The sequence below is a fragment of the Triturus cristatus genome, chromosome 2_1 (genome assembly GCF_964204655.1).
Source record: "Triturus cristatus chromosome 2_1, aTriCri1.1, whole genome shotgun sequence".
NCBI classification, from domain to species: Eukaryota; Metazoa; Chordata; class Amphibia; order Caudata; family Salamandridae; genus Triturus; species Triturus cristatus.
This window is the reverse complement of record NC_140581.1, coordinates 273,852,248-273,865,200: the sequence shown is the minus strand read 5'-3', so window position 1 is coordinate 273,865,200 and position 12,953 is coordinate 273,852,248. Positions and strand designations below refer to the sequence as shown.

The 12,953-nt window shown below is 48.7% G+C and overlaps 1 protein-coding gene across 16 annotated transcripts in view; it reads right to left on the bottom strand.

Annotated features, from left to right (window-relative positions):
• The window catches only part of NIPBL (NIPBL cohesin loading factor), a 1,722,939-nt gene that overhangs the window by 1,563,305 nt on the left and 146,681 nt on the right, over window positions 1-12,953 (bottom strand). The gene's annotated exons all lie outside the window — the stretch shown is intronic.

Sequence of the window (12,953 nt, the reverse complement as noted above, 5' to 3'; positions counted from 1 at the left end):
AGTCTTGTGGTGGCTGAGTGGAAGATGAGCGCTGATTGGTAAATATATTTTGTAAGACCCTTTGTGCTACTTGTGCTTCTTTATTCATCTGACTGTCTACACAATAATGTTTCGTGAACGTGTGCACTCAAGACCATGTTGCAGCCAAGCAAATGTCTTGAATTGGAGTATTTGCTAGAAATGCGACTGTTGCTCCTTTCTTCCTGGTTGAGTAAGCCCCTGGTGCTCCTTGTAATGTCTGTCCTGCTTGTTTGTGGCATAACGGTATGGCCTGAGCTATACATCTTGCAATGGTGGTCTTGGTAACAGGTCGTCCTAGGAAGCTGTTAGCAAAAGATACAAATAATTGCTTTGTCTTTCTATATTCTTTTGTCCTTTCAATGTAATACATGACTGCTCTTCTAGCGTCAAGAGTGTGCAAAGCTTTTTCAGCATGTGTTTTTGGATTCTGGAAGATACTTGGAATCTGTATAGTTTGGTTTATGTGGAATTTTGATACCACCTTTGGCATAAACTGTGGATCTGTTCTCATGACAATCCTGTCATTATGTAATTGGAAGTAAGGTTCCTGTAGTGTTTGTAATTCACTAACTCGACGTAGAGATGTAATTGCAACTAGAAATGCTGTCTTTAGCGTGAGCATTTGTAGTGTTGCTTTGTGCAGTGGTTGGAACGGTGCCTTCATCCGCTGAGCCAGTAACATATTTAAGTTCCATATGGGTGCTGGTACCCTTTTTGGAGGTGCTACCCTTTCTGCTCCTTCCAGGAACCTTTTGACTACTTGGGACGTGAAAAAAAAAAAAACTTTTCCCGGTTACTCCTCTTGTATAGGCTACAATTACTGCAAGGTGTATCTTTAATGAGGTATAGCTTAGATTACTTTGTAGGAAATGTGTCGGGTATTTTAGAACTGTCCTCTCCCTTGTGATCTTTGAGAGGTTTTCTTTCAGGCACTATTGAGAGTATCTCTTCCATTTTGCTGTGTAACATTTTCTTGTTGTAGGTTTTCTTGTTTCTCTTAGTACTGCCATTGTGCTGTCTTGTAGTTTGAGGTGTGCAAATTTTAACTACTCAGGAGCCATGCAGCTAGACTTAGGCTTTCGGGTTCTGGGTGAAGTACCCTTCCGTTTTGCTTTTTTAATAGGTCCTTTCTTTTTGGAAACCTGTGCACTGTTCCATGTGTTATCTCCATTATCTGAGAACCATGTTTGTCTGGCCCACTGTGGTGCAAAGAGAATCATGGTCAATTGGCTGCTCTTGCATTTGTTGATCACTTTGTGGAGAAATGGTATCGGAGGAAAAGAGTAAGCAAATATACCTGACCAGTCTACCCACAGCGCATTTCCTAAGGACTCCTTGCAAGGTTGTCTGGATGCATTGTGGTGAGTTGCAAATAGGTCTATTTGTGGAGTGACCCGTTTCCTGAATATTTTGTGTAGTTCTGATTGATTCAGTTCCCATTAATGGGATGCGGACGTCTGCCTGCTCAGTCTGTCTGCCTCTACATTGTCCTTCCGTGGCAAATGTACTGATATTATGTCTATGTTCCTTGGGATTGCCCATTTCCATAGTTGTTGAGCTAGCGTTGAGTGCTAAAGGCTGTTTCTCCTTGCTTATTTATGTGAAACATGGTGGTTGTGTTATCTGTTTGCAGTAACAGCTTATTTCTGTAAAGCTCCTTCTGAAAAGCTTTAAAGGCTAGGAACACTGTTTTGAGCTCCAGGAAATTGATGTGTTTTATCGCATCCTCCTGTGTCCATAACCCTATTACCTTGATGCTGTTCATATGCACATCCTATTTGGGAAGCATCTGTTATGGTCACTGTAGGAGTTGGTTGTGTGAAAAGTCTTCCTTGTGCTAGGTTTGTTTTGGTCCACCATGAAATCTCCTGATGAACTGTTTGCGTGATAGCCACTAGATCCTCCCAACTCCCTGTTGCTCGTGACCATTGTTCTTGAAGCCATTCCTGGAACGGTCTCATGTGCAAGCGAATGTTGGGTGCTAAATGAAGGCATGAAGCCATCATTCCTAGAATTTTCCCAACTGTCCTCACTGTCAGGGCTTGCTCCTTGTGGTACAGATGTGTCTGTTGCAGCAGTGCCAATGTTCTTTTCTCACGCGGGAAGACCTTCCCTACTATAGTGTTCATCTGTGCTCCTAAGAACACCTTCTGTTGCTCTGGTGACTACTTGTCCCAGTGTATTGAGAATCAGAGTCGAACCAGTGTCTCTATCACTTGTTGTGAATGCGGTTTGCAGAGACTGTATGAGCTTGCTCTTATCAACCAGTAGTCTAGGTACGGGTATACATGAATCTCCTACCTTCTTAGATGAGCGGCTACTGCCGCTAGGCATTTTGTGAACACTCTTGGTGCTGATTTTAGGCCAAATGCTCGCACTTTGAATTGGTAGAGTGTTTTGTTGACTACAAACCTTAATATATTTTTGTGTTTTCTGTTTATTGGAATGTGCAAGTATGCATCCTTTAAGTCTGTGGTTGCCATGTAGTCTTTTTGCAATTGAGGTATCACCTCTTGCAACGTTGTCATTTTGAATCTGTATCTTTATGAATTTGTTGAGAAACCTTAGGTCTAGTATTGGACGCAATGTTCTGTCTATTTTTGGAATTAGGAAGTACGTTGAGTAAATGCAATAGTTCCTTTCCTTTTGTGGTACTTCTTCTATGGCCTCTTTGGATTGAAGTTCTTGCACCTCCTCGAGTAATTGGGATAATTCTTTTTCTGAATGTTTTGGTTTTGTTTGGAGGTTGCTTTGTCAGTTCTATGCAGTAACCGTAATGTATTATGTTTGATATCCATTTGTCTGACGTGATATCTCTCTATTTGTGGAGGAAGTATTTTAACCTGCTTCCTACTGGTGTAGAATGTTGAAGGAACTGTTTGTTTAAAGGATGAATTCTTTTTTTCTGTCGAGTGTTTGGGGGTGCACTCATAGCTGTTTTTGCTAAGCGGGCCACTCTTTAAATGCAGTCACTTTGCTGTGGTCTGCTGTCCTCCTCTCTGCGTTTGCCCTCTTCCCCGAGGGTTTCCTCGGCAGGATTGTCTTCCCTGTTGGAACTGCTCATTTTGTTGCTGCCCTTGTTGGCCCTGGCTTACTCCTTGGTAAGTTTGCTGGTATGTTTGGCGTGAGGGTTGATGGTTACCTCTGCCTGCTGGTCTCCTTGAGGGTGTGCCTCTACGCGTGCCCCTAAACTGTTGTGCACCCATGGACCTTGCTGTTTCATAGTGTTTTTTCAGTTGGTTCAGCTTCTCATCTACAACGCTACAAAACAGCTATTCCCCATTGAACGCTGAGTTTACTATGTTATTCTGCACCTCTGGCTTGAAACCTGATACGTATGTCTTCTTTCAGTAATGCCGATCATCATCTGTCTGCTAGAAGTCTCTGTGGCGTCTAGAGAAGATTTTAAACATGTGTTTTCCATGTTATTTCCCTCTTCCACTAAGTGGTTTGTCCTTCTTTGGAACTTGCAGGCAAGTGCTTTAGTAGTTCTCCTACCTCTACCCAATGCGGATATGCTTGTGTTTATCAATGCATTTGAATTTGCAACGCGCCATTGAATTGCTTCACTCCTTTCGACCATTCTCCCCAAAAGGTCCATTCTATTGCTCTCCTTTTCTGGTGGTGGTCCAACATTTGTTGGTACATTGGCCCTTTTCCTGGCTGTAGACGTAATGATTGAGTCAGCTGGCACCAACCCCTTGAAGTACAATGGGTCCTTTGAGGAATGCTTGTATTTTTTACTCACCTCTTGGTGTAACTGCTTTGCAAGTGGCAGGGTCTTTAAATGCCTCCTTCCTTTGATCCAATACACTTGGTAGCATGGGTAGAAACTGCCTCCTTGATTGTGTAGGCAGTAAAGTCTCTAGTAGAAAACTTGATTGTGGCTCTTCTTCCAGTTGCACTCCATATCTGTCTGCTGCCCTTTTTAGGACTTGGTTGTACATCCCAATGTCATCTGGTGGTGAAGGCCTCGAAGGATGTGTGTCTACCGCTTCTTCTGATGATTCACGTCGAGATCCTGCCATTTTAGGTTTCAGCCTCCAAAATCGCCTAGCCCACATAAGTTAGTGCCTCGTCTCCTTCATCATACTCGAAGAGTTCGGGAGTTGTCGGCGTCTGCAATTTTTCGACCTGTTTCTCCACTTCGGTTGATGGTTTCGGCAGTATCTTGAATTGCTTCAAGCTGTCGTTCAATTCTTTTTAGCGTTGCAAAATATTTGCTATTTCAGCTTCTAGCCTCTTTCTTTTGCTCGAGCTCTGACGCGTGTGTTTCGGCGTCAAGACCCTCAGCCTCTCTCTTCGTGCTCGATGTCGACACGGTCGAAGTCTGTTTTGACCTCTCTCGTTTCAAAGTCGAGTCGTCTTTTTCGTGACCATCTTTCAACGTCTTTGATTTCAAGAGTTTTCGCAGTCAGAGTCCTTGTCGAAGGATCTGATGGATTGGTTCTCTTTGGATGTGGCTGCGGGCATCGACTGTTGTGACACTGAAGCTCCTTTCGAGGTCTTTGAGACATTTTTTCGTGTCTCCTCCTGTCTGAGGTCGACAGCTCTTACCTCCTTCGACGTCTTCTTCTCAACCTCTACGACTGGGACGTCTGTGTCCTCGTCGACTTCAGGGCCTTCGGCGACGTTGTCCTCTTCGCCCAGATCTCAAAGCGACAGTGCAGGCCCTTGGCTCTGCATGTTGCAGTTGGCCCTTCTCGGTCTCTCTTACCCTCAAGGTCTTTGGGGTGAGAGCAGAGCACGCATTGCAATCTTCACTTCAGTGTTCCAGTGGCAGGCAAAGGCTGCAGACTGGATGCTGGCCTTTGAGCATATTGATGACAATTCTTACAGAAATTGAAAGGGGTCTTGTCCATTACCGTGCACAAGGAACCCCTCTGCATGCGCATTTTCCATGCCAACGTTCCGTACTTTTCCGCTTTTTGGCGCACTCCAGCTCGTCTGATAGTAGTCCGGTACGTCGAAAAGGCTTTTATCGCTGCTTTGTATAAGTTTCAAATATTTTTGTTGATTCTTCTCTCCAAATCTCTGGAGCTCCTACCATATCAATCCAGACCCAACGGGAATCTGAAGATGGCATCCAAAGGTGGGAGCTTCCGGAGGAAGCACGCCGTCACAGGAGGACAAATGGTGGTATTGTCCACCAATAGAGAGAAAAAAAACAAAAAAGAAATAGAACAATTCTGCACCCAACCACTAGATGGCGGAATAATGAACAGCATGAGAATCCAGAAAAGATTCACGCTGCAAAACTGTCAGCCATGATCTGAACTCATGCAAACCTGTAAAATACTCTTTACACTGAGAAATGAAACCAGGAACTTACTTGTAAACACTGTTTTTCAGCTCTATGTTCTTCTAGATTTGCATGATTATTCATAATTTGATATTTGGTGAAGTTGGGCTTTTTGTAGCAGTACCCCTGCGCGTCAGTAGGTGGCGTCGTGCGGCTCCACAGCCCTCACTGGCGGCGTAAGCACCGAGATGACGTCACAGAGACTACTTAGGCACCACCCATGCGCGCCGACGTCAGTTCTGTACACGACTTTCCGCGCCAGGAACGCAGAGCCATGCAAGAAACTGACCACTGGTGCCATGAAACTAGGGCCCTGAAAGGGGAATTACCTTATTTATTTGTTTATATAGCGCTAGAATCGACTCCCGAAAGAGTATCTCTGCGCTTAGAGCAGACTGAGGGTGTGAAGCAACTCCAGCAGAGTTTAACAGGCGCAGAAAAGGGTGGTCTTAAGCAACTTCCTGAATTGCAAGTGATCTAGACACTGTCTCAAGGACAAGGGGAGTTCGTTCCAGTAACAAGGTCCAAGATGGGAAAGAGCTCTTCCTCCTAGTCTTGCCTTACTTACTCGAGACACCAGCAGAAGGTATTTAGCACTCGAGCGGAGGGATCTTGATGGTACATAGGGCATGAATTTCTCGGAAAGATAGGATGGGCCCAAGTTAAGCAGTGCCTTATAATTGGTGCAGCAGATTTTTTAATTTGACCCGTTGGCGGATAGGGTGCCAATGCAGCTTCATGAGAAGACGGCGAGAAGGGGTCGTAGAGGGGACATTAAGGATCAACAGCGCCGCAATGTTCTGAACTACCTGCAGTCTGCTGAGTGAGGCATCATTAGCAGAGACCAGCAGGCTGTTCCAGTAGTCCAGATGACTTAATACCAGCGCCTGGACTAGTTTTCCAGGTGGAGTCCGGAAGCAGGGGGAAAACTTGATGGAGAAGGCCTATTACATGAAAACAGGAACCAGCTGTCTGAGCAGCATGCTCCTTCAGACGGAGGGCTTGAACTAGATGGATACCCAGATTTTTTACTGGAAACTTGGGAGCGGGATGGGGACCTAGGTCAGTCGGCCACCAATCTGGGGTCCATAGGAGGGGGGCCTCTCCAAAGAGCATTATCTCTTATATTGCCACACATTACACTGGAGGAAATTATTCTTAATCCAGTGTGATATGGCTCTCATCCCATTGGAGAAGGCTAGCCGTACCGCCGGGGTGAATTTATCTAATTCAAAGAGTAACTGGGTATCGTCAGCATATGGTATGGGAATGAACCCATGTGTCCTCAGAAGATTGGCCAAGGGAGCAATATAGATGTTGAATAATGTAGGACTCAGACATGAGCCCTGGGGGTACTCCCTTGGTCAATTCTATAGGGGCCGAGCGATACGGGCCTAGGTTGACAATCTGGGAGCGATCAGACAGAAAGCTCCTCATCCATTGTAAGGCTGATTTTCTTAGCCCAACCTCTTCCAACCTTTTAATCAGAATACTGTGGGAAACTGTGTCGAACGCTGCGGATAGGTCCAACAGCACCAGAATCATAGAGTGGCCTTTATCTAGGGTCATCCTGATGTTATCTGTGACCGCTAGTAATGCTGATTCGATGCTGAATTTGGGCCTAAAACCGGACTGGGAAGGATCTAAACATCCTGTCAGTTCGACATAGTTGGAAAGGTGGGTACTGACATGTTTTTCCATTAGTTTGCTCAGGAACGGGAGGAGTGAAATAGGACGGAGGTTAGAGATGATCCGTCGATGGTGTTTTAGTGCTCTTGCGAATGGGTCTAACCTGAGCAACCTTCAACTCCAGCGGTACATGGCCCTCCGTTAGCGAGAGATTAATAAGATATTGCACCGAGGGAGACAGATGTTGAGCTAAAGACGGAATGACTTTAGCTGGAATATGGTCAGAAGGGGACCCAGACTTTATCTTGTGGATCAGTAATTCAACCTCTGTAATTGCGAGGAAGTTCTCTAACAACTGAGCGTTTGTTAGATTCAATTGGTCCTAGGGATCTGCTGCAGGCTTCCTGTTGCGGTAATTTTTCCATAGATAAGCTCTATCTTTTGTGCAAAATAGAGAGCAATATCATTACACAGTAGTTGGGAGGGGGCCTCTAAGCTTTCACATGCCTTGGGGTTAATGAAGGACTGAAGAATCTGGTGCAGGGTTTTAGAAGAGTTGCCGGCCTGGGCTAACCGAGCTGTTATATGGGTTTTCTGTGCTATTTTTATGATAGCTGGACAGAGTTGAAAGGAACCGATCTCTGTCCGCCTCATTATGAGAAGCACGCCAGAGTCTCTCCAACTTCCTGCAAAGTTGTTTTTGAACTCGCAATTGAGTCGAGAACCACACTGCCTGTTATATTTGGATAGTGCTTCCTCAATATTGTCCGATGCAGAATTTTGAGGCCTCAAAAAAACAGTTTGAAAGTTTTCCGCTGAGACTTTCTGCCACTGACTGCGAGTATAAAATGTAGCTGGTTTAGGTATTTTGAGATCTGTAGGGTCCTGAATAAAAAATTCAATGACTGAATGATCAGACCAAGTAAGTTGTTGGGGGGGGTTCGCACTGAATCGTAGAAGAATTTGAAAATATAATATCCAAAGTATGACCAGCTATGTGGGTCGGGCCTTCATTAAGCTGGGATAGGCCTAAAAGGGATAGGTCAGCCAAATGAGTCTGTGCATCTGAGTTGGAGAGACATTCACTACGGATATTGAAATCTCCTAAGAGTAGAAAGTTATTGCACGCATTCACATACAGGGCTAATAGTTCAACCAATTGTAGAGAGAAATCAGCTAGGGGTCCTGGGGGACGATAAATTAACGCCCTTTCCAGCAAGCCTGCATGGAGGAATCTATCCTAAAGACCAACATCTCCATAGTAGCATCGCCACGTTGGGCTAGGACTGAGACATTGATTCCATCTTTATGCACAATGGCAATTCCACCCCCTGTCTTCATAGTTCTGTCCAGTCTAATCATTGTATACCCCTCCGGTATGCCTAACGCTATAGCAGGCACAGAGTGGGGTTTGAGCCAGGTTTCGGTTAGAAAGCCCAAATCAGGTTGAACCGAGGACACTAGGTCCCATATCTCAACGGAGTGTTTGGGCAGCGATCGAATATTGCACCACAGATTTTTCCACCCCTTCCGTGAGTTATCCACGGAAGTGTTGATAGCCTGACCAGGAGAGACATAGTTTGCCTAAAATCGCCATACTCGGCAGGAAAACGGACCTTCTGGGTAAGGCCAGATTTCTGTTCGACAAGTGGGTGTTACATTGGTCTGTAAATTAATTAGCTCTTGTCTGGTATACTGTGTTTGCATGGGAGGGGGGGCCATGGTTGACATAGTTTTGACATAAAATTGATCCGGGTCTCTGGCTCCTGGTGACGTCCTGGAGCAGACGGGCTTGCCTTTGGCGCGCCGTCGGTGCGCCCGCTGCACGCTCCGCATGCCCATTAATGGGCAAGTGAGGGTGGGGACTAGACCGCCAACCCTCAATTGGCCAGAAAAGGCTTAACTCCACAAAATCGGGATTAGGACCCGCAGTGGACCGGGGAAGCGAACCCGGAAGTGTGGCTCAGAGAAAGAAACCTCGCAACATCAGGTATTTCCCTCGTGATCTTAAAATGTTTAAAAGATGTGTGCACAAAAAAAAAAATTGTAACCCTAGAATCAGTTCGCAGAACGGGGAGGATGAGTGGGGCGGTAAGGAATCTATCACTAACGTCTCTTACAGATCTATCGTTACACAAGTAGTAACTTGTGCATCTGAAAGAGATACGTTAGTGATAGATTCCTTACCTTAGAATAGATACCCCTGCAATACCAACCCCGGTGGTGGGTCTGCGAAAAGATTACACCAGAAGGTCACGGAGAACAGAACGGCCAAAGAAGCAGTCTCTCCGGACCGGACTGTCAAGGCAGTAATGCTTGGTAAACGTTTGCAGCGAGGCCCACGTAGCTGCCTGACAAATGTCCTGCAAGGGATGCCACGTCCCAAGGCAGAAGTGGCTGCAGTTGCCCTGGTAGAATGGGCACGCAGCCCCACAGGAGTAACATGCTTTGATGCACAGAACGACCCACCGAGAGATGATCTGTTTGTGCACAGCCCGACCTTTTTTGGCACCCACGTAGCCAACAAAGAGCTGGTCATCCACCCAGAACTGCTGTGTACGCTAAAGATAGAAATCGAGCGCACGTTTTGGGTCCAGACGGTGGAGTCTCTCTTCCTCCCGCGAAGGATGCGGAGGGGGAAAGAAGGTAGGCAAAGTGATGGTCTGTCCCATGTGGAAGGGCGTGACCACCTTTGGCAAAAAAGAAGGACGGATCCTTAACACCACCTTGTCCGGATGAACAGAAAGGAAAGTAGGTTTGGATGAAAGAGCCTGGAGCTCACTCACTCTTCTGGCAGAAGTGATAGCGACCAGGAAAGCCTCCGTAAGAGTAAGACGACGCAAAGGACAGGTATGAAGGGGCTCGAAAGGAGCGCACATCTGATAGGTCAAAACAAGATTCAAGTCCCATTGGGGCATGATGAACGGCACGGGAGGAAACGTGTGCGTAGTGCCTTTAAGGAAACGGTTAACAACCGGGGACTTAAAGAGAGAAGGCTGATCTGGAAGCCTCAAAAAGGCGGAGACGGCTGAAAGATAACCTTTGAGAGTGCCCAGAGCAAAGCCCTGCTGGGCCAAAGAAAGAAGGAACAGAAGGACTTCAGAAAGAGGGGCGGAAAGGGGATCCACAGCTGTGCACCATTCCACAAACTTGCTCCACCTGCAGGCGTATACCGTTTTAGTGGAGGGAGGCCTGGCTGCCAGAACGACATCACAGACTTCAGGAGGAAGATCGAAAGCTGTCAACTGTCGCAGCTCAATCTCCACGCATGGAGGTGGAGGCTGGACAGGTTTGGGTAGAGGACCGTCCCCTGCTGCTGCGACAGAAGATCCTCCCGAAGAGGCAGACAGATCAGGGGATCGAGCGCCATGCTGAGTAGCTCGGGATACCAGTATCTTCGTGCCCAATCCGGAGCCACAAGGATGACTTGGGCCCGGTCGCGCCGACTCTTCTTCAGCACTCTAGGCAGAAGTGGTATAGGCGTAAAGGCGTACAATAGACAACAAGTCCACTCGCGACGAAAAGCGCCGCCGAACGAGTGCCGCCTTGGAAATTCCAACGCGCAGAACTGATGACATTGTGCGTTCTCTTCGGTGTCGAATAGATTGAACCAAGGCTTTCCCCACTGCAGAAAGAGGTCTTGCACCACGTCCGAGTTCAGACGCCATTCGTGATCGATCAAGCACGGGCAGCTGAGTTGTCCGCCCTGGCGTTCAGACAACCTGCCAGGTGTTGAACCACCAGGGAAATGCCTTGATGTTCCAGCCATGTCCAGAGGCGCAGAGCCTCCTGACATAGGGTCCAGGACCCCACCCGCCCTGTTTGTTGCAATACCACATGGCGGTGGTGCCGTCCGTGAACACCTGCACCACACTTCCCCGGACAGAGGGAAGGAATGCCTTCAGTGCAAGTCGGATCGCCCGCAGCTCCAAAAGGTTGATATGGAGCAGGGACTCTGCCGGAGACCAAAGGCCTCTGATCTCCGCCTCTCCCAAGTGGCCTCCCCATCCCAGGAGGGACGCATCCATCACCACTGTGTGCTCCGGTTGGGGAAGGAAGCCACTCCCGCAATTGCCGTGCAGTGCCCTCCGATACCTGGACATGATCGGACAGGTTGCCCTGATGATGCGCCCACTGGAGCTTCAGGTCCCACTGCAGAACCCACATATGCCATCTGGCATGTGTCACCAGCAGGAGGCCATCAGGCCCAGAAGCCGGAGGGTCATCCTGACTGAAACCCAGGACAGAGGCTGCAAAATCGGATTCATAGCCTGAATATCCCGGACTCGCTGCTCGGGAGGATAAACCCGAAACAGCATCAAATCCAGAACCGCTCCGATGAAGGGGAGCTCCTGAGAGGCACTCAGGTGCGACTTCGGCACGTTGAAGGAGAACCCCAGCAAATGCAGGAGGTCAGCCGTAGTCTGAAGGTGGTTGACGACTGCCTGGGGCGAGCCCGCCTTCAACAACCAGTCGTCGAGGTAAGGGAAGACTGACACCCCCGACCTGCGCAGGTGAGCTGCTACCACCGCCATCACCTTCGTGAACACCCGAGGGGCGCTGGCAAGGCCGAAGGGGAGCACGGCAAAGTGAAAATGCTCCTGGCCTACCATGAACTGCAGTTAACGCCAGTGGGCCGGCAGGAAGGGGATGTGAAAATATGCGTCCTGCAAGTCTGCAACGCTATCATCCAGTCTCCAGGTTCGAGGGCAGCCAGGAGGAAGCGATTGACGTTCTGGAGTTCCAAGATGGCCCCCTTTGTCCTTCTTGGGGACCAGAAAGTAGTGAGAACCACCACCACTCCCTACTTCCGGCCCAGGAACGCACTCGATGGCCCCCCTTGGTCAAGAGGGCCGTGACTTTCTGCTGGAGAAGTACCAAGTGATCCCCCGACATGCAGTGGCACCGAGGTGGCATGGCTGGAGGGGAGGACTGAAAGGGAAGAGAGTAACCTCTGCAGATGATCTGCAACACCCACTTGTCCGAAGTGAGATCACGCCAGTGGGGGGAGGTGGTGGCGGATCCTGCCACCCACTGGCATGGGGTGCTCCACGAAGCTCGGATTAGGAAGCTTTGGAGGTAAAAGCAGCGGAGGTGGACTGCCCCCCACGCTGTTTCCCAGACCCGCCCCTGCGGAAGACGCGTCCGCACTGAGGCTGGTTCTGCACAGGCTTGCTGAAGGAACGTGCCTTAGTGCCCCTGCCTTGGCCACAAAAGTAACGAAAACCAGGAGTGGCAGGGGTCCCCGCGGAAAGAACCAAGAACTTGACCATGGCCCGCGAGTCCTTAACGCTCCAGAGCACTTTCGGCCTTATTCCAAACAGGCGAGTGGCATCAAAGGGCATATCCATGAGCGAGCTCTGGACATTTGGCGAGAACCCAGTAGATCGCAACCAGGCGTGGCGACACAGCGCCACAGTCGTAGAAATCGCCCTGCCCAACAAGCCAGCGGTGTCCAAACCACACCGAATGGCGAACTTAGCCGCAGCCTTACCCTCAGCAACCGCCTGGGAAAGTACAGCCTGGACCTCCTCAGGACACTGAACAAACACCTGAGCAACAGTATCCCACACCGCGTGGGAATAGCAGCCCAATAAGCAGGCGGTGTTCACCGACCGCAGCCCCAAGCTGGCTGAAGAGAACAACCCCTTACCGAATTTTTCCAGCTTCTTAGAGTCCTTATCCGGCAAAGCCATGGGAAAAGCACACTGCGACATCGAGGCCTGGATGACCTGACTAAGGCGTGGGATGAGTGGTCAGAAACGCGGGGTCACTAGGCGCCGGGCGGTGACGCCTGGCGACATTCTTACCCACAGGGGCCCCTGTGGCCGATCGCGACAAAGTGCCCAACACGACGTCGGTGAGGGAGTCATTGAAGGGAAGCAGTGGCTCCGACGAAGAAGACGCCGTCTGGAGCACCTCGGTGAGGAGGTTAGTTTTGAGGGCCACTGTAGGAAGATTGTGAAAAGTTGGCCTGGCATATGCTGGACACTAGTTAAAG